Source organism: Hyperolius riggenbachi, chromosome 4 (genome assembly GCF_040937935.1).
Source record: "Hyperolius riggenbachi isolate aHypRig1 chromosome 4, aHypRig1.pri, whole genome shotgun sequence".
Classification (NCBI taxonomy): Eukaryota; Metazoa; Chordata; class Amphibia; order Anura; family Hyperoliidae; genus Hyperolius; species Hyperolius riggenbachi.
Genome location: NC_090649.1, coordinates 224764803 through 224787866, shown reverse-complemented (window position 1 = coordinate 224787866; position 23064 = coordinate 224764803). Strand labels below are relative to the sequence as shown.

Genomic DNA, 23064 nt, shown 5'->3' with positions numbered 1-23064 from the left:
TCCATTGGTAAATTTGGAGAGGAAAATCTGACTCAAGCAGACTAATAAAGCATATGTGCTAAAACTTCTGTTTAAATAGTTTTATTATTCTCAAAAGAATTGTGCACCACAACCTCCACAGAGCTCCCGCCACCCAACACACAACCTCTGCAGAGCCCCTGCTGCCCAATGCCACAACCGCTGCAGAGCCTCGTCCACCCAACATCACAACTGCGGCAGAGCCCCCGCCATCCAAAGCCAGAGGATGCACCACCACCGCTAAAACCTTGGTTTTGGTTAAATTTTTTATAAAAGAAATAAGCAGAAAAAATAAGATGAAGTGGAGCATTTAATGTTTACTGTAGAGAATGGCTGAGGGCACCTGCATATCTATGTAGGCCACACCCTGTGCTTTAAAATAGGAGTGTGCACATGTTCACAAATAAGTAACAATGTTAACTAAAGCATTTTTGTTCAATTTAGTGGAATTTATTCAATCAGTTCTTTTCACTGTTTCAGAACATATGATTGTGTCACAGTACAACTGAATATTATTATTATTATTATTATTATTTAGTATTTATATAGCGCTGACATATTACGCAGCGCTGTACAGTGTTTTTATATATATATATATATATATATATATATATATATATATATATATCTTGTCACTAACTGTCCCTCAAAGGAGCTCACAATCTAATCCCTACCATTGTCATATGTCTATATTATGTAGTGTAAGTACTGTAGTCTAGGGCCAATTTTAGGGGGAGCCAAATAACTTATCCGTATGTTTTTGGAATGTGGGAGGAAACAAGATTGCCCGGAGGAAACCCACGCAGACACGGAGAGAACATACAAACTCTTTGCAGATAGTGCCCTGGCTGGGATTCGAACCAGGGAACCAGCGCTGCAAGGCGAGAGAGCTAACCACTACGCCACCACATGATCTTCTCTATTTAACACATTTTTGTGATAATTATTTTTCTTTTGTACAACACAACACTAAATCCACTAAGCATTTCAGTGACGTTGGCATGCTAAAAGCTTCTCCAGCTTAATTTATTTGTTAAAATAAGCCTTCCCTTCCGCTTCCTTTAGTTATGTGTAATGATCTGGGGCCGATTTCCACAGTCAGCGCACACCAAGTGTGCTGAAGCAGATGGAAATCCCCACAATCACAGAAGCAGAGTACCCAATATATATTTGTAGAGGGGAATTGCAACCAGCAGGTGGAGCTGTGGAGTACAGAGGAACAAGTCCTTTGTACATCCACAGACGCCAGATTGAAATTGCACGATGAAGCAACCCTGGGCAAAATAAACAAGGTATCAACTCAAAAGAAAGCAAGAACAGAGACAGACTATATGAATATCTACCAATCTAGTCGCCACCCAGCGACGGTAGACCTATTACAACAGAACAGACCAGAGAGAGAAAGCCAATCGCAAGAGAGGTGATTGCTATCAGCAACACAAGACTGAGCAAAGACAGAGCATGATTTGAGTAAAGGAAGACACAGCAAATATCTACAATCTGAACGCCAAGGAAAATAACAAATGAACTAACTAAACGCGGTCACCGCACGTTATGCGCAACAGTGACAATCGCATTAATTGTACGGTCACCGCACGTTAAGCACAACAGTGAAAAAACATACCAACCCTAACTAACAGATGAACACGGAAAACAAAGACAAACAGTTAGCGGGAACGCTTGCTAATCGGTTGCCTAACACCAGACAACAGCAAGCGTTCGTTTCAGACAAAACAGACTGAAGGAGTAACCAGTAGCAACCGCTGCCAAGGTTATACTGCAAGACACAGACAAGGGAGATCCACCACATCTAGGAACAGGACTAAATGATTCACTATCAGCCACCGCAGGACTAATACAAATAATATACAACCTGACTGCACTAGTAGGAGTGCAAAATGCACTCCCCAAGAATTAACAACACTAGAATATTAGCAACAAGATACAAAGAGGCTGAGGCTCTAAGGTTAGTCTCACTAAACAGAAACTATGACGAGCAAGGAATTCTGGGAGGAAGTGACATTTATACTGAAAACCTTCAAAGGAAGCAGACAAGCAGATTGCAAGATAAGTGAATGCAAATCAGACACTACAGCAGTAAGCCTTCCGAATCCTGCAAACTGACTTTTCCCTGGACTGAACCATGCAACCTGCATAGGAATCCAAACTGTCCAGGGAATCAAGGCCAGCAGAGCGGATTCTGACATTATGTTTTGCTAATTCCTAATTCCTTATGTTGCTAAATACCTTCATCTAGAAGGAATCCGGAGTATTTCCTGTTTTTTTTTTTTTTTTTTTTTAATGACAAGCTGGCTCTTGTTTTTGGATCACCAAAGACTGTGATCCAAACTCAATCTCCTCTTCACTCACTGCTCAACCCCTCTCCATTGACCACTGTAGGAGTGAGATTGAGTAGTGTGCAAACTATGCCCTTTCTGGTATCCTAACTGAGAGGGATGGTGAGCACTCAGAGTCAGCAGCTCATCTATGCCTCCCCTTGCTCACCGGCATTGTGCTCAACATAGTCCTATATATTTCAATAAAAATATGTTTTATTGAACGAGGTTCTAGGTAGAGTTGTCTGCCTCTAAGACAGCAGCTTTCTGCCTTGCTAAATCTCCTATCAGGTGCTAATTGGGAGGAAATTATTTGGAATCCGGTTGCCCTGACAGTAGAGGCAGACTGTTGTGACATGCCCAGTCCTCTTTCTCCTGAATAAGAGAGTTAGTTGAGCATGTGGAAGACTGAAGTAGAGGTACCAAGTCATTCTCCTTCTGTTACACTTACTCCAGAGATTTTGAAGGACAAAGTGCTCTGACTGCTGGTACTAGAAAGCTGGGTCTGACTATATTTGGCAGTTGGAAACTGTAACAAAGCATATTGTAGCCAGAAAGCTGGGACATACTGTGATGGTATAAAAAAAAAATCTTTGACACATGCATATGGAAGGTTATGGAAAACTGGAACACTTCTGCCTCACCCACCCACCTACCTACCCACCCACCTACCTACCCACCAACCTACCTACCCACCTACCTACCTCAGAACAGAGGGGGGGCACATATGAAAACACTGGGGCATATATGGGGACACAAGGGATATACACAGAAGGTACAAGGGGACACAGGGACATAGTAATTGAGGGGGGAGAAGATACTCAAGACGCTACTACACCATGGATGCACCAGGTTTAGTATATAGTTTTTTCCCATGGTTTTGTCCTCTAAACCTAGGTGCGTCTTATGGTCCGGAGCGTCTTATAGTCTGAAAAATACGGTACTTAACATGCTTTATGTTTGTGTCAAATTTTATACATGATGGTCTACATGTAGGTGTATAATTCAAGACCACATAAGACTGATTCACAACACATTAAAGCTTTTATTGTAAAATAAGTCACACATCCATAAGTAATCAAGCTATACTCTTCAATACACTCAAGGATCACGTCTCATGTTAAAACGAGTCATGGATGATGGAGCCAACTGCGGTTCTATTTCAAAATGGTAATTTCTTAGTTTATTATTACAGTTCCATAATCAAGCATTGATTTTAACTTCCATAGGGATACTGATATAATCTCTGTTACCATGTAGTGATGAGCAAAAAGGTCTCCTAACATGAAATTTTAAGTGACCTTGGCGTAGAGAAAAAAATTGAGCTTATTAAAGTCAGACTGTTCTGACAGGTAGTTTATTAGTCAAAATCTATGGGTATTGATTGGCTCTATTTGAATGCCTAAGTATGTGGAAATTTGGATTAGGAAAATGCTCATCATAATGGTGCTTTTAAACATTGGACATTAAATCATATCTGCATCTTTTGTTTTTCTCTAGTGTATTCTATATGAGGCTAGAGGAGCTGGCAGATAGTGTCCTGTCATATCGCACATAGTTTAAATTTTTCCCCTGATCTCAGGATTCTTTTATACTGCAAATTGCAATTCCCATTTCCAATTCTGATTTGCAATTCCTATTTAAAATTCTGCAGCATGCGGGATTTTTTTTACTTGCATCAAGAATTGGAATCGCATGTAAAATTGCATCAAAATTGGAATCGCATGTATTCTAAAACAGCCCTTAATTAGGGATTGTCAACGAAAACGTAAAAAATAATTTTTGCTGATATTTTCAACTGAGGAGAACTTTTTGCTAAAATACAAATGAATTTAAATTTGAAAAGCATTTTTGTGAAAATGCTATACAGTACTTCTTAAACTTATTTTAACAAAAAATATGACTTCTCGTGCTCCATTGACTGCTAGGCGTTTCCAAAAAGTACCAATGGGCATTTTTGTGAAAATGCTTTTGTAAGATCTGGGAGATCTCTCGCCTTCCTTCAGTCTCTATGCCTCAATCTGACACCACGAGCTTCATCTTTAGACAAGAACCCACTTGAACAGAAGACAAGCTGCATCTGTCTGACTTTGGGTGCCTCTAGGACTTAGCTTGCAATTTATAGAGAGCAGGGGCGTAACTAGGCCCCACCGAGCCCCCCTGCAGATTTTCAGAGCGGGCCCCCTCCCCCCCTGGGGCCCGCTCGTGGCCGGTTTTTGGGTGCTGGAGGGGTGGCAGCATGAGGGGAAAGCCTTGCCCACAGTCGGCGGGGAAGTTCCCCCCTCTCACTCACCTCGGGGCTCTCCCCTCTGCGCTCCCCTCCAGCTAGTTAGTGTGTGGGCAAAGGCCAGTGGGCAGCGAGCGGCGGGCAGATACATTCAATTATACAGACAGAGTGCGCTACCCCCTCCCAGTGTCCAAAACCTGTTCCAACAGTCCTTGTAACAAATTCCTTTGCTGTTCAGCATCCACTGTCCGGACACTCCAGGATATGTATCCGTGATGAAAGTTTCACATATGTGGAGAGAAAACCAAAAAGACAATCATAGTGCAATCCTGTAAATATCAGAACGCAGGGACCTTCACCCTATGGGGCCCGATTGTGCGACTTTTATTGCGGGTTCACCTCTATGTGAGTGACCATCAGCCAACAATTGGCACGCTCACCTTTTTGTAAGGCTGCCCAGCCCTACAGACAGCAACTGCACTTTCTGAGGTTTAACCGACCACCTCCCACCGATCAGGTCATATCCAATCTCAAACAAACCAATAGAGAAATATCATAGTGCAAGTATGTTTGTGATCCAACTACTTCATATAGCAACACATCTATTATTCTCCTGCTCACCCTTTGCTGCTGCTGCCCACACTCACAGACAGCTGTCTTCACTCAATGGGTGTGCAGGCTCAACCCCAATCCTTGCAGGTATATTCCACCTTCTTATAACGCGATATCAAACACACATCTAGAACTAAAAGGCTTCTGATAGTGTAAAACCCACGGTTTTATTTATAAAAGACAAGTATTGTACTCACAAACATAAATATAAAAAGCGCATGTAAGTTTAAAAACGATCAGGGGACGTCTCCTCCTGCTGCTGGTCGCTTCCCTTCCAAGCTCCGCCCTACGCGTTACATCATACGACTCATCAGGGGCTATTGGTCAGGAAGCGACCCAGCAGACTCATATAGTCACATACCTCATTTGCATATTCCACTCTCGTGGTTAGTAGCAAAAATATCATTCCTAAAATTTCTTTTCTAAAAATACCATTCTTCTAAACATCATATATAGCTGTTATAACCATATCATATATTTATTGTGCCATTATGCATACCTGCTATTGCTATCGAAGTCTTGCAAACCCATTTCGCTTTCTCCCCAGGACTACACTACCCATACTCCTCTCCTCTCGCTATCTCGCGAGGCTTCAGGCCGCCCACTGCGTGAGGCTCTCACCAGCCTCTTGCGCATTCAACCTGGGCCACTCCCCAAGCCAGGAATCCATTCCCCATACTGCCCCAAATCTCGCTCTATCGCGAGAACACACTCCGCTATTCCCACGAGCAGACTACATTCCCCATAATCCTCCTCCACAGGCCGTGCGCTTAGCCAATCCGGAGGGTCCTCCTCCACCTCAAATCCCCATGATCTCATAAGTGCTCAGTACTTCGGAATTCCGCCCCCAAAACAATTGCACACCCCTTGCCACCCAACACATTATATCCCCTCCCATAACGACCACCCCCCCACTTGTTCTTACAACTTTATATCCTAATTATATTTATATTTCCAAAATGACTTTTATGTACCCCTTATTACTATGTGCATAATAATTACTATTGTGCATGTCTTCCCCATATCATATATCTGAAGTATCAACCTATATATGTATATGTGTGTCTTACCCTTCTGTTTCACTCTACATGGAATTGCAACAGTCCATCTTACTAAATATCATCATACCTACTCTGTGACAATTTCTACCATATTGTACTTATTATTCTCATATGGATATGTGTCATCTATTAAACCACCCTGTGCTACTCCTTATGGAAGTCGCACAATCGGGCCCCATAGGGTGAAGGTCCCTGCGTTCTGATATTTACAGGATTGCACTATGATTGTCTTTTTGGTTTTCTCTCCACATATGTGAAACTTTCATCACGGATACATATCCTGGAGTGTCCGGACAGTGGATGCTGAACAGCAAAGGAATTTGTTACAAGGACTGTTGGAACAGGTTTTGGACACTGGGAGGGGGTAGCGCACTCTGTCTGTATAATTGATTGTATTTTGAGATGTACGTGTGGCATCTGTGTTTGAGTTGCAGCAGGCCCTAGGTTAGAGGGGAGTGGGAGAGGAGGGGAGCGCAATTGAGAGTCTTTTTGAATGGGCGGGCAGATACATACCTTCTTCCTTGCGTTCCATCGCCGCCTTCTCGCTCTAGCGGCTGACGTCACTTCCGGAAGCGGAAGTGACGTCAGCCGCTAGAGGGAGACGTCTCCGATGGAACGCACGGAAGAAGGTATGTATCTGCCCGCCGCTCGCTGCCCACTGGCCTTTGCCCACACACTAACTAGCTGGAGGGGAGCGCAGAGGGGAGAGCCCCGAGGTGAGTGAGAGGGGGGAACTTCCCCTCTCCCCGCCGACTGTGGGCAAGGCTTTCCCCTCATGCTGCCACCTCTCCAGCCCCCAAAAAACGGCCCCGAGCGGGCCCCAGGGGGGGGCCGGGCCCCCCCCGCGGGCGCAGGCGCTGCAGGGCCTATTGCTACTCCCCTGATAGAGAGTGAGAAGACTGGAGTACCACCAAGACTCATTAGGCTGTGATACAGACAAATATCGTAGTCAAAACAGTCCAGGGTCATATGCGGTAATCTGATGGCAGTCACATAGTCAACAAGCCAGAAGTCATACACAAACCATATCAGATACATGGGATGAGACAATAGAGTGGTCTAAACTAGCAAATGTCGGTACAGGCAGCAGTCAGTAGAATAGTCAGGTACACAGGCAAGGTAATGGACAGAGATTCACCTAGCAGCTAGCTCTAGAGACTTAACATTATCACATGCAACTAATGGATCTGACAGTCTGGCTTAAATACTGACATCTGGGCCCATATGCAATTAACTTTTTCTCCTGAGTTTTGTCCTAGGTGATATTTTTAAACGTGTCAATAAAATGCCTTTTAAGCCACCAAAAAGCAAGAAAATACTCAAAATGATTTTGATAGACCTATTTCACTTACTTTTTGGTACTTTTTTAGTTAAAAAGTGCTGGAAAATTATTTTAAATCGAAGATGATAAATTATCTCCTAGGAGATAATTCCGGTGAAAAACTGAATTGCATATGGGCCCTGGAGTCACCCACACAGCCAATAGACTACGTAGTCTGCCCAATAATGATTGACTCTAAGCTATGTAATGACCTGAGTATGTTATCACTCAGTGTGTGGAATACAATAAATCTCTACATCTCAAGTGCTCCAGTTGTCCTAAAGCATTTGAGATTTGGAGATTTATTTGTATTCCATACACTCTGAGTATTAACATATTTAGGAGATTACTCTGACTTTCTACATATTTGGGTGTTCAATTATCATTCTAATTACTTGTTTCTGCTTTAATACTGTAGATATTTTTAATTGCCTTCTGCTAAAATCTCTGATATTACTACACTTTGCCTCTGAAAAAGCAGCTACAGTTATAGCATATGGCACACGTGGCATAAGGACATTTTTTACTATCTTGGGCTTGATTCACTAACCGGCGCTAAGTGTTAGAGCTGGTAGGAAAAGCCCTTTTTGGCCGCTAGTTCGTGCAAAGCTACTTTGCGCGCAGCCCCGTGCACTGCACCGATATTAGTGCACGGTGCGACAATAACGCTGCACCCGCTGGTCCTTAAAAGTCGCAACCGATGCAACGAAAATGACGCATCGGGTGCCCCCGAAGTGGCGCATCATAGCGCTGCTTAACAGGCACCTGATGCATCATTTTCGTCGCATCGGGTGCGACTTTTAAGTAGCAGCAATGCGCACTGTTATCCGCGCTGCACGCGGGATTATTTAAACTGTGGGAGCAAACCACCTAACGCTGTGGTTTGCACACACTAACACTTAGGGCACACTAACCGGCTTGGCGCCGGTTAATCAAGCCCCTTGTGTCCTATCTGTTCATCTATTAAGATTGTAATTGAAAGTTACGTTTTATAACAATTGGTAATTATTCATGGGCCTTTAAATCCTTCACTCATTTTTTTGTTTATTTATACATTTCATATTGGTGAGAAGGGTGGCCAATTCTTGCTTACTTTAACCACTTCCCGACCACCGCATGTACAAATGGCGGCCGGGAAGTGGACCCCGCAAGTACCGGCGCATGTACAAATGGCAGCGGTCCTTGTACGGCCATGGGCGGAGCGATCGCGTCATTCGTGACGCGATCCTCCGCCCGGGACTGGCTCCGCCCCCTCGCGCTGTAACCCGCCGGCCGTTCGGAAGCGCCGGCGGGTTACTAGCACCCGGATCGCTGCATACAAAGTGTATTATACAGGCTGCCTCCTGCCCTGGTGGTCCCAGTGTCCGAGGGACCACCAGGGCAGGCTGCAGCCACCCTAGTCTGCACCCAAACACACTGATTTCCCCCCCCCCTGCCCCCCTGATCGCCCACAGCACCCCTTAGACCCCCCCTGCCCACCCCCAGACCACTGTTTGCACCCAATCACCCCCCCTAATCACCCATCAATCACTCCCTGTCACTATCTGTCAACGCTATTTTTTTTATGCCCTAAACTGCCCCCTGCTCCCTCCTGATCACCCCCCCCCCCACACCCCTCAGATTCTCCCCAGACCCCCCCCCCCCCAGTGCAATATTTACATCTGTTCTTCCTTGTAATAACCCACTGATTACCTGTCAATCACCCATCAATCACCCCCTGTCACTGCCACCCATCAATCAACCCCTGTCACTGCCACCCATCAATCAGCCCCTAACCTGCCCCTTGCAGGCAATCTGATCACCCACCCACACCAATAGATCGCCCGCAGATCCGACATCAGATCACCTCCCAAGTGCATTGTTTACATCTGTTCTCTACCCTAAACACCCACTAATTACCCATCAATCACCCCCTGTCACTGCTACCTATCAGATTAGACCCCTATCTGCCCCTAGGGCACTTAATCACTCACCCACACCCTCAGAACGCCCTCAGACCCCAGCCCTGATCACCTCGCCAGTGCATTGCTTGCATCTATTCCCCCCTTGAGACACCCATCAATCACCTCCTGTCACCCCCTAGCACACCTACCCATCAGATCAGGCCCTAATTTGCCCCGTGTGGGCTCCTGATCACTCGACCAAACCCTCAGATCCCCCTCAGACCCCCTTCCGATCACCTCCCCAGTGCATTGATTGCATCTATTTTCCCCTCTAACCACCCCCTGAGACACCCATCAATCACCCATCAATCACCCATCAATCACCTCCTGTCACCCCCCCCCCCAGCACTCCTACACTCCTATCCATCAGATCAGGCCCAATACAACCTGTCATCTAAAAGGTCACCCTGCTTATGACCAGTTCCACAAAATTCGCCCCCTCATAGACCACCTGTCATCAAAATTTGCAGATGCTTATACCCCTGAACAGTCATTTTGAGACATTTGGTTTAAGGAGTGGTTTGTGTGTCTCCGGGGGTGGAGTTTTCTCCTCCCTGGTTTCATATAAATTCCTCCCTATACAGGCTCACTTTTAACTACGATTAAGGGCAGATGGTAGGCCCGATACGCGTGAGTTGATCCTGTGATTTTATTGCACTGTCTGTGGATTTTTTCAACAAAATATCAGCCTTTTACACTTCAACCCGGCCTGGTTTGCGGATCCTTCTTTGCTCATCTTATACCCCTGAACAGTCATTTTGACACATTTGGTTTCCAGACTACTCACGGTTTTGGGCCCGTAAAATGCCAGGGCGGTATAGGAACCCCACAGGTGACCCCATTTTAGAAAAAAGACACCCCAAGGTATTCTGTTAGGTGTATGACGAGTTCATAGAAGATTTTATTTTTTGTCAAAAGTTAGCGGAAATTGATTTTTATTGGTTTTTTTTTTCACAAAGTGTCATTTTTCACTAACTTGTGACAAAAAATAAAATCTTCTATGAACTCACCATACTCCTAACGGAATACCTTGGGGTGTCTTCTTTCTAAAATGGGGTCACTTGTGGGGTTCCTATACTGCCCTGGCATTTTAGGGGCCCTAAACCGTAAAGAGTAGTCTAGAAAACAAATGCCCCAAAATGACCTGTGAATAGGACGTTGGGCCCCTTAGCGCACCTAGGCTGCAAAAAAGTGTCACACATGTGGTACCGCCGTACTCAGGAAAAGTAGTATAATGTGTTTTGGGGTGTATTTTTACACATACCCATGCTGGGTGGGAGAAATCTCTCTGTAAATGGACAATTGTGTGTAAAAAAAATCAAACAATTGTCATTTACAGAGATCTTTCTCCCACCCAGCATGGGTATGTGTAAAAATACACCCCAAAACACATTATACTACTTCTCCTGAGTACGGCAATACCACATGTGTGGCACTTTTTTGCAGCCTAACTGCGCTAAGGGGCCCAAAGTCCAATGAGCACCTTTAGGCTTTACAGGGGTGCTTACAATTAGGCACCCCCCAAAATGCCAGGACAGTAAACATACCCCACAAATTACCCCATTTTGGAAAGTAGACACTTCAAGGTATTCAGAGAGGAGCATAGTGAGTCCGTGGCAGATTTCATTTTTTTTTGTCGCAAGTTAGCAGAAATGGAAACTTTTTTTTTTCTTTTTTTTTTTGTCACAAAGTGTCATTTTCCGCTAACTTGTGACAAAAAATAAAATCTTCTATGAACTCACCATGCCTCTCAGTGAATACTTTGGGATGTCTTCTTTCCAAAATGGGGTCATTTAGGGGGTATTTATACTGTCCTGGAATTCTAGCCCCTCATGAAACATGACAGGTGGTCAGAAAAGTCATAGATGCTTCAAAATGGGAAAAATCACTTTTTGCACCATAGTTTGTAAACGCTATAACTTTTACCCAAACCAATCAATATAGGCTGAATGGGTTGTTTTTTTATTAAAAACATGTTTGTCCACATTTTTCGTGCTGCATGTATACAGAAATTTTACTTTATTTGAAAAATGTCAGCACAGGAAGTTAAAAAAATCATTTTTTTGACAAAATTCATGTCTTTTTTGATGAATATAATAAAAAGTAAAAATCGCAGCAGCAATCAAATAGCACCAAAAGAAAGCTTTATTAGTGACAAGAAAAGGAGCCAAAATTCATTTAGGTGGTAGGTTGTATGAGCGAGCAATAAACCGTGAAAGCTGCAGTGGTCTGAATGGGAAAAAAGGGTCTGGTCCTTAAGGGGGGTAAAGCCCACGGTCCTCAAGTGGTTCATCTCACAAGCAGGTCCATGAGGCAGCATTGAAAACATTGAATTAATTTGCCTCCAAGAGCAACAATAACACATTTTCTAGTTTTATTATAGTGAAAAATATTGGAAATAGTGGATGATGTAGAAAATATCTTTGTCTATAAAAACTGTTTTATTATAATTATTTGCTGCCTTTCGCTTTACCACATGATTCAAAAACTGTTAAAAGCCATGAGAAAAGATTTGTGTTAATTTAGCAAAAAAAGTTATTTATTATTATTTTTTAGTATTTATATAGCACCAACATCTTCCTCAGTGCTTTACAGTTATGCTAGGTACACACTACACAATTTTCTGGCAGATTTACCTGCCAGATCGATTATTTCCAACATGTCAGATATAAATTTTAATCGATTTCCCGATTCTTTTTCCGATCGATTTTTATTTACTTCTATGAAAATCAATAAAAAATATATTTTTTTAAATGATTGGAAAATCATTTCAAATTCAGATCGGACATGTTGAAAATAATCGATCTGGCAGGTTAATCTGCCAGAAAATTGCATGGTGTGTACCTAACATAACTCTCCTAGAGGAGCTCACACTCTAATCCCTACCATAATCTTATATCCATTGTAGTTTAGGGCCCATTTTTAAGGGGTAAGCCAATTAACTTATCTTTATGTTTATCTGTATGCTTATGTGTATTATTGAATTATGACATCTTTTCACCTGCTTTTCAGCTGCTAGTAAAAAAAATCCTTTCGCTCTTTTTTTTTTGTTTGCTTATATTATTTTTTATATTATCTTATTTTTATATTACTTTGTATGTTTACTTAGTAGAGCAGGTCAATGAGATGCTAATAACTCCAACTTGCACAAACATTTAATGCAAGCTTATGCTGCATACACACTTGAGATAAAAGTCTTTGGAAAAGGCAAGATCACAGACCAATTTTACCCCCTTCCATGTAGTATGAGAGCCATACTCTACACAGTCTATTCTATGGAGCTGAACTCCACATCAGATAGAAATCTTTGCAAGATGCTGCACCCAAAGATGCTGTACACATTCAAAAGATCAGTATCTGCAAAAGATCCATTCCTGCAAAATGCATTCATAGTCTATGAGATCTGCAGATCATCATACACACCTTGTTTAACAGGCAATCATCTGCAGATCATCTGCAGATCAGATTCACCAGGATGGATTTTCAGATCTGCTGATGATTGCCTGATCTGCAGATGAAGTCTGTAAAACAAGGTGTGTATGAGGATCTGCAGATCTCATAGACTATGAATGCATTTTGCAGGAATGGATCTTTTGCAGGAACAGATCTTTTGCAGTTAATGATCTTTTGAATGTCTACAGCATCTTTGTGTGCAGCATCTTGCAAAGATTTCTGTCTGATGGGGAGTTCAGCTCCATAGAATAGACTGTGTAGAGTATGGCTCTCATACTACATGGAATGGGGTAAAATTAGTCTGTGATCTTGCCTTTTCCAAAGACTTTTATCTCAAGTGTGTATGCAGCATTAGGATTGGGCCAATAAAAGCAACAGGAAGTAAATTTGCTTGGTGCATTTCCAAGCTACATGCAATTTACATTACATTTGCATGAAGGCAGAAACTAATAGCAACATAGCAACCCACTGAAAAATAGTGTGTCACCTCCTTTTTGCCTGAAGCCAGATCTGCCACATCTCCTACCCCAGTTAGGGGAGCTGGTAACAAGCAGAACTAAACCATAAAAGCATGGAGATGATCTCTTTCAGATCTATTCCTGTAGTGAATTCATGTAGAGAGGAGCCACATTGCAATCAACATGAAAAGAGCCAGTCTGTAAGGCTACCTTTCCACTGTAGCATGACATTTCCGCCTGCAGAAAATCGTATAAGATTTTTCTGATTGGTGAAAATTTGCATGTAAATTTGTTTGCGTTTTCATGCAAATTTTTATACACGAAAATTCACATTAGTTAAATATACATAATCTGCCTAGTAACAGCTTAGTCCTGACTGCTGACAACTTCCTGTAACCATGGATCTAATGCAAATTTTCACGCAAATAGTGCAAACATTTGCATTGCCTATACAAAGCATTGTACGTGAATCGTACGTGATGTCTGAAAATATGATGCAGGGCCTCATATTTTTTCACCCGTACGAACGCGTATGAAAATTCGCATGGAGTGGAAATGGCTGCATTGACTTACTTTAGTTTTAAAATCTATGCGAAAAAACTGAAAGAAAACGCAGTGGAAACCAGGCCTTAGGAGGATAATGAGGCTTCTAAATTAATTTCTTTTTAAACATTACCAGTTGCCTGGCAATCATGCTGATCCCCTGCTTTTAATTAATATATATAGCCATAGATCCTCAGCAAGCATGCAGATCAGAGGTCTGACAAGATTATCTGCATGCTTGTTTCAGGTGTATGATTCAGACACTACTGATGCAGGATTGCCCGGCAACTAGTATTGTTTAAAAGGAAACAAATATGGCAATTGGCAGCTTACCTTTCAATTCAATACCATATAACTCTCAATTCAGGCTACCTTTATAGTGTACCAGAGCTGAGATAATATAAAAGATTTATATATACCAGGGGCTTCCTCCAGCCCCATGTGAACGGATTGCTCCAGGTATGTATAAAACATTTATATTATCTCAGCTCTGGTTTCCTTTAAGGCTAGGTCCACACTAGACCCGGTTGCAGGACGGACACTGCAGTCCGGATCAGGGGAAGTACTCACCGTACTGCAAACTGATGAAAGTGCATCAGTTTTGCATCAGTTTCCGTTCAGGTTTTTCCCTGACAGAAAACGTCTCCATCATTAGGAAGGAGTGGGAGGATTTTTTTTGGGCCAATCATAAAGCTCAGGCTATCCGTTTTAACATCAGTTTTTTGCCTGTGGAGCTGGAAATGCGTTTTCTCATTGCTTTCACTACTCCTGCGTGTATCCGTGGTCCTGATCCGTTGCGTGAAAATGCAGCAGATCCGGACCTTCCGTTCAGGTTTTGAAAACGGATCCCCGCAAACGCAGACGGATCCGTTTTTTACTTGGGTGAGGCTGGCTGCTATTTTCAACATTAGTATCCGGGACTCCGTTTTTCATCAGGTTTGAAAAACGCAGCCACGGATACGTTTCCGGACCTAGTGTGGACTGGCTCTTAGTGTCTGACCAAGACTGGGATCCTGGAGAAAAAAAGTCTTTCAGCAAGTTTCCAATAAGTAAATAGTACAACTCTTGGACTCAATGAAAAGTCTTACTTGGTTATAGCCTATAAAAAAAAGCTGTATCTTTCTGTATTATTTATTCACTATAGTGATAAATGGAGCAAGAACAAAATAAATTGCGCAAGCTACAATTTTTGGGTGATTCACCACTGTTTCAGTATGATTGCTCTAAATGTTATAAGTATATCGAAGACAGAGTCTGTTGCAAGCCTGTGCTCTTATTCATACAAAGACAACAGTTGCTAAAATTGTGTATGAAAATGCCTGAAGAGCAACTGTGTAATGATCTCCAATGTCTATTTCCCTTGATTCCTGTGTCTGTATTAGAGTATTGATTTTTATTCCTTTGTTGAAAGCATATATTGAAGAAAAAAGCATGCTTTTGCTGGCTAAGGATAAAAATGAAGTAAAATAACAGCACAACTAGCATTACATCACTTCTGACCTTTACATTCACACTTTTCCTGTCATTACACTGGAATGCTGGGGATTTAGCCATTTGGTCAGGAAGGACATAACAAATGCCTTTCATGTCTCAAGCACTCTCAGCAATTCGATCTTAGTAAGCTGGTGGTTTTGGGAGTGCCATAGACACTGACAGGGATGTTTTGTTTGAAAATTCAGGTGTTAAACAGACCCGTACACTTAAATTCAAATTATTAAGGCATTTTGCATCTTTTTGGTTTCTTGTTCTTTGCAAAACATGCTATTCTGTTCTTTCCCAGGTAGAATAAGGAGGAGAGTAAAGAGCAGGAAAATGAGAGGCAGTAAATAAGTGCAGCTCAGTAAAAGAGGTGTTTTATGTAAGTATTTATGCAGAAGAACTGTATATCAACTAAAAGAGCAGCAATTACACTATTACACTTGCATGTGGAAAATTAAGGCCTAGCTATAAGGGGCATAGCAATAGGGGGTGCAGAGGTTGTGACCGCATCGGGGCCCTTGGGCCAGAGGCAGGGACGGATCTAGGGGGGGGCAAGCGGGTCTCTTGCCCCAGGCGCAGTTTGTTGAATTCTTAAAAAAGGCGGCAAAATTTGGATGGGGAATGGCAGTTTAGGCGCCAAAACCTGACCTTGCCCCAGGCGCAACTTGGAGCAACTTGGTCTAGATCCGTCCCTGGCCCAGAGGGGCCCCGAGGGACCTTCCCTCAACTGCACTATTAGCTTTCTATTGGTCCTGTGCTCATAATAATCACTTGTATAGATGCTTTGAATAGTAGTAATACTTAACACACTGTTCCCCATCCCCTTCTTGCACCTCGGACACTGTAGTTGCCATTGGCAGATTTTGATGCGCCATATCAATTGTTATGTATAGAGTGCTTGGGGGGGGGCCCAATGTAAAACTTACATCAGGGCCCACAGCTCCTTAGCTACGCCACCACTGGCTATCTTTAACATTTTACTGGTTTTATTTTGAATGAGACAGACAGCTAACTCTATGACAAACTTAATTTAACACTGTAGATGCCCAGTGAAAACAGTTTTCCCCCAATAAAAGAATTTTTTTTTTTACAATTTTCATTTTAGTGAACTAGTAAAGAAGTTCATTGCTCATGCTGTATAAATATGCACTCTCTAACTATCCACATAAAATAGGAACTTTAACCTCCCTGGCGTTCTATTAAAATCGCCAGGAAGGCTGCGGGAGGGTTTTTTTTAAATTAAAAAAAAACTATTTCATGCAGCCAACTGAAAGTTGGCTGCATGAAAGCCCACTAGAGGGCGCTCCGGAAGCGTACTTTCGATCGCCTCCGGCAATCGAAAGTAACAAGATAGGCCGCAATGAGCGGCCTATCTTGTTTCGCTTTCCTCGTCGCCATGGCGACGAGCGGAGTGACGTCATGGACGTCAGTCGACGTCCTGACGTCAGAGCCGCCCGATCCAGCCCCTAGCGCCGGCCGGAACTGTTTGTTCCGGCTGCACTGGGCTCGGGCGGCTGGGGGGACCCTCTTTCGCCGCTGCACGCGGCGGATCGCCGCGGAGCGGCGGCGATCGGGCAGCACACGCGGCTGGCAAAGTGCCGGCTGCGTGTGCTGCTTTTTTCAGATTGAAAATCGGCACAGCAGGGCCTGAGCGGCGACCTCCGGCGGCATACCCCGAGCTCAGCTCGGGATTACCGCCAAGGGGGTTAATGCAAAATTGAACTTCATTCCAATCAGTAGCCAATACCCCCTCGCCCCCAAAATCGGCAGGGATGTTTGTGTGACTGACTCGCCCTCAGTGTGAGGTCAATGGTCATGGCGGTATTTTATTGAAACTGTTGCATGTTTTTACTCTGAAAATACATATTTTATATCATCTGCACTGATTTTATTACCTGTTTTTTTTCTTACAATTTAAACAAGATCTGTAACTAGGCAATAGATGAATGTAACAGACCATGGATGGGGACCACTAGATATATCCACACAGAGCACCTGCAGGCACAAAACTACAACTTACAGCCTGGTGCAAACCTTCAATTTTGTTTGGCAAATTATTGGACCATTTTACCACCTCAGTGTAGTACGAGGACCAAGTGATGTTAAACACTATGAACAGAGGTAAGCTCTCAAACTACATGGAGGTGATTAAATTAATCACTGATTGGCCAATCAAAACTGGATGTGTGTACCAGGCTTTAGATCCATTGATTTGAACACCAGTTTAATAAAACAAAACTGAAAGACCAAGTGTCCACAATTCCACATTCTATGTTGACATCAGAGATCGATTACACGGGACATTAATTTTGAATGTAAGATTTTACGCCCTTTTCACAGCTACCTAATTTACCATACCAGTTCAGACTTTATGGACTAATGATTGAAATATACGATTAGCTGCACCATCAGGGCTGGAACACATCGGCAATTTCAGATTCCAGTCGTATTTCTTCAACATTTATCTTCAAATTATTGACATTTAATTTCCTCCACGGACAAATGGGAAAGAACATAAATAGCTCATTAACTGCTTATTCATCAGACGGTTTGATGACTTCTCTCATTTGAAATCTATTCTGAGAGAACAGTTTCAAATGTCTAATGTCTATAAAATGAGTTGGACATTACCCCACAGTGATGTATGCCAGCAGTAGTTTTTTTCTGTTTCGTTTTTTTCTAATGCTACAAATGGACCTGCTGTATAGTCAAACAGCTTTAAACCACAACTTCAGTTAAAAGTCCTTTTACTTGTATTTACTGATTAAAGGGTCAGAGGTTCTCCAACTCTAGTATTGAAGTGCATCTCCGCTGTAAGTTTCAAGGTGAAAAGGAGCCAAAATTTTACTTACTATGACTGTTCACTCTTTTATTTTTATTTTTTATATTTTATTTTTTTACTCAATTCAGCAATGGATGCAGAAATGGCTGACGTTTGTATAAGCAGCAGGAAATCAATGTGGCAGCTTTATAATTTGATATAATGTGCAGTGCACACATGCTGCCTGTGCAATACAGCGGACCTAATCAGGCTTGGCTATTTCCGCCAGAGCCTGAGTGAGGTGGCGCAAGTGCGCTTGCGTGCAGTGAGGAAGTGATGTTATTGTTTTGGGTATTTTTTTGTCTGCCAGTGCTACATTGGGCTGGCTCAGGGGGATGGGAGAAGCCATATTAGGAGCCAGAGACTTCCCCACCCAAGGTAAGTATCTGATTTTTATTTTAAATAAAGTCACAGGTGTCCTTTAAGATAATTGGAAAATAGTAGATCTTGCAAAATTCGACATCAAAATGTTTAACTACTTTGGCCTTTTGGACATATAATATACATCCAAAAGGCTGCATGTGCTCTCCTGCGGCCATACACGCGCGTGCACATATGGCCGCAGTTAGTTAGCCAGGGAATCAATGAATCGGGACATGGTGCCCGATCATTGATCCCTTTCCCCGGGCAGAAAAAGCGACTGCTTCTCTCGAAAGCCTCGCTCTTTCTGCCTCTAATGTTCCACCTACGTCCCTCTAAGCGTACATGTAAACAAACTCATTGTTGCCATCTTGTGGCCAAATAGTAAAACTACATCTACATTAAAAAAATAAACACACACATATTTACATTAAAAAATTACCTTTTCCATCCCACCCTCCCAAAAATACCCAAATAAAATATTTAATTAAAAAAAAATTACAATAAAAAAGTGTAAATATTTACCTAAGGGTCTAAACGTTTTAAATATCCATGTAAAGTTGAAATATTAGTTGTTTTTTTATTATAAGCTTGTAAATAGTGATGGAAGCAAAACGGAAAAAAATGCACTTTTATTTCCAAATAAAATATTGTCACCATACATTGTGATAGGGACATAATTTAAACGGTGTAATACCCGGGACTATTAGGCAAATACAATACGTGGGTTTTAATTATGGAGGCATGTGTTATTTTAAAACTATAATGGCTGAAAACTGAGAAATAATGAATATGTTTCAGTTTTTTTCTTATTCTACCTGTTAAAATGCATTTACAGTAAAGTAGCTTTTAGCAAAATGTACCACTCAAAGAAAGCCTAATTGGTGGTGGAAAAAACAAGATATAGATCAGTTCAGTGTGATGAGTAGTGCTAAAGTTATAGGCGAATGTATGGGAGGTGAAAATTGCTTGGATGCATAAAGTGAAACAGGACTGAGGGCTGAAGTGGTTAAAGTGAACACTGAAGTAAGGAAACTTGCTTCAGGTTAGATGCTTACCCAAGTAGAGGGAGGGCTTTGGATCCCATAAAGCCTTCCTGGTCCTCGCTTCATCCCCTCTTTCCACCTCTGCCCCCTGTTGAATCTATGCAACTTTGATACTCCTCAGCAGGCTTTGGAAGTTTCGCGAGTGCTTGCATAGACGGCAGCATCCTTACTATGCATGCTAGTACAGATACGCTCATCTTCTGAATTGCCCGGCATGAAGCCTGAGTGAGGAGTGCCAAAGCAGTATGTGACCTGCAGGTAGAACAAATTCAAGAAGGAACAATGGTGGAACAAAGGGAGGGTGTGAGAGCGAGACCGAGAAGGCTCTATGAGATCCAGAGCCTTCCCTCTACATAGGCAATTATCTACAGTAACTTAGCTGTGGTTTTGAGGAAAGGTAATGGCCTCATCTAATCCCTGAGAGTATGAAAATATGTTGGCATACTTGGCCATTTTAGAATCTGCTACTGCATTAAGGCATTCTTATTGAACCATCTCTATATTTGTCATTTTTTTCTATTTACAGAGTTGTTGGAATAATCTATAGTCCTTTTAATTACTACACAGAAATGAGAAGCAATTGTAATTTTGAAATCAATTCAGGTAAAATATGTCACAATGTTGAACACATTTCTGTCCTAACTGTACAAAAACATTGCATGTGAAACAATGATATAGAGAAAAACACCTACACAGTTATAATTTTCTTCCCTCATCTAACAGTTTGTTATGACAATAGTTTCACCTTCAGTGACTCTGTTTACAATGAAGTAATGCATGTATAAAATTATTCACAGCTTTACTTCATTAATGAGCTTATCAGTTATACACTTTATTTTTTTATGAAAGACTCTACTTAATGTGAACAAACCGAATAAACACACATTGCAACATCTTTTTTGCAACATAATTGAATACTTCAAGTCTGACGTGACCAGGCACAGAACTAAAAACGTCATCTCACAACTTACTATTCTACACAGACATAAACAAACTGCCACTGTCTGATTATACAAATCCACAAAAACATTTGTGGCTGCAGTGGGATATGCACTAAAATAATAATAATAATAATAATAATAAAAATACTGCAAGCTGTGTGAGGTAATTTGTTTTTTGCAGATACTTAAAGTGGTATAAAACCTTGACACAATAGTCAATAAAAACATGTTTTCCTACTTTTTATATGCCATACGGTTATCATATTTGCTTTTGTGCATAAGTATTATTATTCATTTAGAAATTATACATTCCCAAACTACACTTTTTTGGCTCTGAAAGCTGACTCTGCATTTTATTCATAACTGCTTTATTCATCTTCTAACGTAAGCAGAAATGCTTTCTGGTGCTTTCTGATTGTCTCTCTGTCTTCAGGGGAGTTTACAGTGTCAGAGAAGAGTTTTTTTACATTTCTCACTTGATACAATTAAACACAAGATAACATTATCTCTAGTTCGGATTCGTCCAGCTTTCCCTGCAGGGGAGCTTCTAAGGCCTGTGTTTAACCCTTTGAATGCTGTTCTAGTACAAAAAAAATGCTAGTTGTATATAATATGCTGTAAATAATCTATTAGAACAAAGAAGAAATGCTGGGTTTCATTCCACTTTAAAGGAAAAAGGTAAGGCAGTATTTAGAAGTATACGTCTTATACTTGCTTGCATAGATCTGCTTCATCTTCATTTATGTGAGAACATTTCAAGGTAAAAACTTTCTACTTCATAATTTATTTAACCAGAATTCTGAAAATTGGTCTGTATTTTCATCTGGTGTAAACCATGTGATGTAGAACTTGGTCGAGTCTACTTTTGAATTGAAAGAAATATGAATCTATTTGAGCGGACATGCCATTGTTTAGAGGATGGGATGATCAGACGAGGGAGGGCTTTTGGCACCTCTGACATATGCCATGTTGTGCCAAAGCTTGGCACGGCTATAGAAGTAATGCTATAGTCTACGCCCCGTGCACGGGTAATGCGGGAATCCGGTTGCCGGACCTTGAATTACTTCTCCTTCTGAGTTGCTATGACTCGAAGGGGGGAATAGTAATTAACGGCGCCTAGAGTTTGAGACAGGCGCCTAAGTGTCGTGTACACATGATCAGAGGTAGCCTCCAATATCTGTGTTTCAAGCACTTCAAAGCATTTAAGACAAAGACAACATTTACATGGTGCTTTTTTTTTTTTTTTTGCGGAGGCAAAGCACCAGGGTTGCAGCTACTAAGATTAGCTCTATAGACCGCTATAGATAGTAGCAGTGTTGTGGAGTCTTGCCCAAGGTCTTCTACTGAATAGGAGCTGGCTTACTGAGTTGGAGCCAGAGGCAGTGCCCTTAACCAGTACACTATCAAGCCTGCCTTTAAGAGGTAACTGATTACAATTTTCCAAGTAAGGAGTTTGGTGTTGGGCATGATGCACACTTATTAAGCGCATGTGTTTAGCCGCATAGTGGGAAACACAGCAATTTTTTTTTTTTTTTTTTTGTGCATGAGGCATGCAAATTGCACATTTTTTTTATTTTGTTTATTTTTTTTATGTAAACTCAAAAATGCATTTGATTCACATGCATTTTTGTAAAAAATAAAAACAAAAAACAAAACTGATTTGATATGTATTTTTATATGTATAGATGCATAGTGTACAAATGTATGTGTATAATGCAAATGCAGACAAAAATGCAGAAACTCACATGGCAGAAGACTTATGGTTTTCTGCACAGACATTTGTGCTTCCTCCTGCCTTATGAAAAGTGCTGCAAATGGGTCATTTCATGTGGCAGTTTAACCTGTGGCAGTTTGAAGGTATTGTGCATTAGAGTTTTCCAGCAAGCAGGGATAGGTGACAGGGCTCCTCTATATCTCCACTACTTCTCCAGTCTGTGAACTCAGGAAAGAATTGTAGACTGACAGTGAGGTTTAGGGTACATTTCCACTTGTGCGGCGCGATTTGCTCGCGGAAAACGCGTCAACGAATTCGCATACGACTGCGGATTCGTTGACGTTTTCATGCGGATTGTCACGCGGAATCGTTCGCGATTTTAACAACGTGATTTTAACTGTGTCAATGCCGGCAAGCATTGACATGGGTTTTTTAACGAAATCGCGCGCGGAAACGCCGGGAAAACCGCAAGACTCAAGTGCTTGCGGTTTTCCTATTTAGTTACATGACCGACGATTCGCGTGAGGGTGTGCGGCGTGCGAATTCTGACGGCTCTGCTGTGCAGATTTTTTCTGCAGAGCAAGCCGCACAGAATTCCTGATAAGTGGAAACGGGGCCATCCACTAGAATTGTTTGAGCGAATCTGCATACAGGAAACGCATGCAGATTCGCTCTAGTGGAAACGAGCCCTAAATGTTATCTCATAATCTGCCTATAGCAATAGACAAGGT

The 23064-nt window shown here is 41.9% G+C and overlaps 1 protein-coding gene across 1 annotated transcript in view; it reads right to left on the bottom strand.

Annotated features, from left to right (window-relative positions):
* FAM83B (family with sequence similarity 83 member B) overlaps window positions 1-23064 on the bottom strand; it is a 204792-nt gene that overhangs the window by 52287 nt on the left and 129441 nt on the right. The window lies entirely within an intron of this gene.